The following is a 4,851-nucleotide window of genomic DNA, read 5'->3' as shown; positions in this document are numbered from 1 at the left end:
GGTTGACCGTGGCCTTGACCCCGAATCCGTCTTCTGCGTTCCGAACCCTTTCTTGACCTTCACAAGTAGACCCACTTCTGAACTGATCTTGAGTCGAGCAGAACCTCTCTTAGATGTAGACTCCAATCGAGTAGAATAACTGTTCTCGAAAACTGCCGAAAAGACTCGAAAACGATCGAAACTCGAACTTTCTTTCTCTAGCTTTCTCTCTCACGTTTTTCTCTGAGTTTCAGGTGTGCTGGATGGTTTGAAATGAGCTGGGGTCGTGGGGTTTATATAGGATGCAGCAACCAATCAGAAACAAGCCGTGTGGCAGCCCGTGTGTCGCCTCGCATGGCTCCGGACGCATACGTCGTGGCACCTCGTGCTCCACATGTCTGATGGCATGACCAGGACATCATGCAGAGTGACACCATGCCCTCCAGATGTCTGATCCACGGCCTGACCTCATCCAGATTGACACTCAGCGCACACATGTCGCTCAGCATGCTCCGATCGCAGGTTTCGCGGCACCTCGTGCTTCTGGGTGTCAATCAGCATGCTGTGCTCTCCTGGGCTTCAACACCTCCTGATTCCCTTGCCACATACCATGCCAGGCAGGTTACATCACGTCCTTATCTCATAGATAAGGCCAGCTTGAGCTTCTCGGTCCATTCGACTGATTTCGACCCTTCCGGTGAATTTTTGTCCCGCGATCAATCCCGAATATTTTTCTACGCCCGTTCTGATGAGATGAATATTTTTAATAAACTCCAAGTGAATCCTGACCTTGATGGAAAATATTTCTCGAGCCTCCGGCTTCTTCGAAAAATCGATAATACCAAAATTAGGGTTTTCGCCAAACTTCGGGTTTTCCCGTCGTGCTTCGATCCCGTCGTGCTTACTTCCCGTCCTGCTTAACTCCCGTCCTACTTCCAACTTATAATATCTTCCAAATGATATTCTGGTGATAGCCATTAAGTTTTGCGGAAAACTTAGTGGCTAAGAAATGACGGGTTTCTGAAACGTCGAGCTTCTAAACCGTCGTGCTTCCAAAAATGTTATGCTTCCAAAACATCCTTCTGATCAATCTAACACTTTTCTAACCATGGTCCAGCAGCTTATGGTTCACCCATGATCAATTCTTCGACCATCCATTGCCCGCGGTACGACCACTAAATAATAAATTTTTTTTTTGTTTTTGTTTTTGTTTTTGTTTTTTTTTTTTTTTAACGGGTTTCTACATTCTTCCCCCCTTAACAGAATTCGTCCTCGAATTCTAAGCCTCGTTCTTCCATCACAACATCCTCTCGGAAAAACTCAGGGTGGTCGACCTTAAATCTCTCTTCATCCTCCCAAGTAACATGAATTCTGTTTCGTCTCCCCCAGAAAACTTGTACTTGAGCAATCTCACGATTCTTCAGTCTTCTAATACGCCTTTCTCCCAATCGGATCGGTCCTTCTGGATATGTAAGATCTGACCTTAGCTCCTCGATTCTCTCGGGTTCTACAGCACTTGGATCTCGTATATGTCTCCGAAGCATGGAGACATGGAACACTGGATGTAGATGCATATCTTCAGGCAGATCCAAACGGTAAGCTACCTCACCAACTCTACCGATGATCTTGTACGGACCAATGAACCTGACCGCGAGTTTTCCAACCTTGCCAAATCTGTCCTTTCCTTTCTCTGCTGTAACCTTCAAATAGACCCAATCTCCTATCTCAAATGTTACCTCTCTTCTTGACTGGTCTGCGTACTTCTTCTGACGGTCCTGAGCCTTCTTCATGTTGGTCTTAATCGTCTCCAGCTTTACCGTAGTCTCTTGAACGATCGGCGATCCAAACATTCTTCTTTCTCCCACTTCCGTCCAAAATAAAGGTGTCTTGCATGGCCTTCCATACAAAGCTTCGTAAGGTGACATCCCTATGCTCGCATGATAACTGTTGTTGTGTGAGAACTCAACCAACGGTAAATGCCTCTCCCAACTTCCTGCCCAATCGAGAATACACATCCGAAGCATGTCCTCGACTGTCCGAATAGTTCTCTCCGTTTGGCCATCTGTTTCTGGATGAAACGCCGTGCTTCTAAACAATTTTGTCCCCAAGGCTTCCTGTAACGCTTCCCAAAATGCTGCGGTGAACCTAGGGTCACGATCTGAGACGATGTCTGAAGGTACTCCATGTAACTTCACGATTTCGTTGATGTACAGCTCGGCCAGTACTTCAACTTTATCCGTATCCCTCATCGATAACAAGTGTGTGACCTTGGTTAACCTATCCACAATCACCCAGATTGAGTTGTTCGATCTACCTGGAGCGGTGGGTAAACCGGTGATGAAATCCATGGAAATCGAATCCCATTTCCACTGTGGTACCGGAAGACTCTGCAACAGTCCTCCTGGAACTTGGTTCTCCACTTTGACTTGTTGGCATGTTGCACACTGCGCGACCCATTGTGCTACCAATCTCTTCATGCCCGGCCAATGATAGTATCTTCTCACGTCTCGGTACATCTTCGAACTTCCAGGATGGATACTAAGTAAAGAATGGTGTGCGACCCTTAGTATCTCATCTCTCAGCCCTTGTCCTTTTGGGACCGTGATCCTCCCATTAATAAGTAAAGTTCCATCATCCGCCAAGTAGTAGCCAGCACTATTTGGTCCATCTTGCCCTCTGAGTTCTTCAGCAATCTTTTGTAGCTTCTCGTCTTTAAGTTGCTCCTCTCGAATCTTCTGAATCAAGCTGGCTTGATTCACTGCTTGTACTCCCAATGGTTCACTTGTCTGCCCTTCCAAAGCCGCCAACTTCACTTGCTTCAACTCTTGATTCAACAGCTCCACTTCTTTTTCTAAATCTGAATCCATCTTCCTTCGACTTAAGGCATCTGCCACAACATTCGCTTTACCAGGATGGTAACGAATCTTTAGGTCATAGTCAGCTACAAACTCCATCCATCTACGCTGGCGCAGGTTGAGATCTGGCTGAGTGAAGAGGTATTTAAGACTTTGGTGGTCTGTGTATACCTCCACTTCTTCCCCGTACAAATATGATCTCCAAATTCGTAAAGCAAACACCACGGCCGCTAACTCCAAGTCGTGTGTGCTGTAGTTATCTTCATGCTTCCGTAGTTGCCGCGAGGCATATGCAATGACTCTCCCATCTTGCATAAGAACACAACCCAGCCCAACTCGTGAAGCATCCGTGTAAACCGTGTAAGGTTTTCCTTGCTCGGGCAAAGCTAACACCGGTGCGGTGGTGAGAGCTTCCTTCAACGTCGTGAATGCATTCTCTGTTGCTTCCACCCAAAGGTAAGGTACTCCTTTACCGGTCAGTTTAGTTAAGGGCTTTACAATGGAAGAAAAGTCCTTAACAAACTTCCGATAATAGCCCGCGAGTCCGAGAAAACTCCTCACTTCCGTCACTGTGGTAGGTCTAGGCCATTCCCGTATGGCTTGGACCTTCTCTGGATCAGGAGCCACGCCCTCTCCTGATACTATATGACCAAGAAATCTAATCTCTCTCTTCCAAAACGAACACTTACTGAACTTGGCAAATAGCTTCTGGTCTCGCAACCTCTCCATAACTAGTCTGATATGCTCTTTGTGCTCCTCCTCGCTTCTCGAGTACACCAAGATGTCATCGATGAAGATGATCACGAACTTGTCGAGGTAGTCATGAAACACTTCATTCATCAAACGCATGAAAGCTGCAGGGGCGTTGGTGAGACCAAAGGGCATAACCACGAACTCGTACTGCCCATACCTTGTCTGAAATGCCGTCTTCAGAGTATCTGACTCGGCAATGGGAATTTGATGATACCCTGATGCCAAATCAATCTTCGAAAACCAACTTGCTCCTTTAAGTTGATCCAATAGCTCGTCTATCCTCGGAAGAGGATACTTGTCTTTGATGGTGATGTTGTTGATACCGCGGTAATCGATACACAACCTCATGCTTCCGTCTTTCTTCTTCACAAATAGAACAGGAGCTCCCCAAGGTGAGGAACTTGATCGGATGAATCCTTTCTCCAATAGATCTTCCAATTGTTTCTTTAGCTCAGCTAACTCTGCTGGTGCCATCCGATACGGTGCCTTGGCAATAGGTCTTGCTTCAGGCTCCAAGGTAATGGTAAAGGGATTACTCCGAGGTGGAGGTAATTCCTTTAGCGGTGCAAATACATCCTCAAACTCCTTGACCACGTCTATGTCTTCAACCTTAACTTCATCGTCAGTGGCTCCTCCACTAACCGATAAAGTTACCAAATACACTTCCCCGTCTTGAAACAAATCTTGAACTCTCAATGCTGCTATCAGTGACACGGTCATACTAGGACTGATTCCAAAGTATACCATCTCTGGACGCTTGCCTCTGCCAAACAACAATCTCCCTTTTCCACGATCAATCTGAACTTCGTATCTCGATAACCAGTCCATTCCAAGGATGACTTCGTACCCTTCCAAAGGCATGATTAGCAAATCTGCCACGAACTCTTTCTCTTGAATAACCAATGGAACATTCTTGATACGCTGATCCGCTTGAAGGGTTCGGTCTGCAGGGGTCAAGACTGCCACGCTTACCCTGTCAACCACAAAACAATCCCAAAACTGGGCAGCTACTTCAGGGGTCACAAAGCTATGTGTTGCCCCTCGAGTCGAACAATACATGAGTGGGTTTACCAGCAACATGTATTGTTCCTGCCACAGTAACTCAATCAACAATATCTCAATCACAATAATACTAATCAAAACTCACACAATCACAATCATAATATTTCTAAACGCGCAACCTAACGATCAAGCAATATAACCAGAATCCTAACTAAATTCCATACACTAAAAAGAGGAGGTTGAACACCCACTATACCTGTAA

Source organism: Brassica napus, unplaced genomic scaffold, assembly GCF_020379485.1.
Source record: "Brassica napus cultivar Da-Ae unplaced genomic scaffold, Da-Ae ScsIHWf_222;HRSCAF=386, whole genome shotgun sequence".
Classification (NCBI taxonomy): Eukaryota; Viridiplantae; Streptophyta; class Magnoliopsida; order Brassicales; family Brassicaceae; genus Brassica; species Brassica napus.
The sequence above is the reverse complement of the archived record's forward strand: the minus strand, read 5'-3'. Positions refer to the sequence as shown.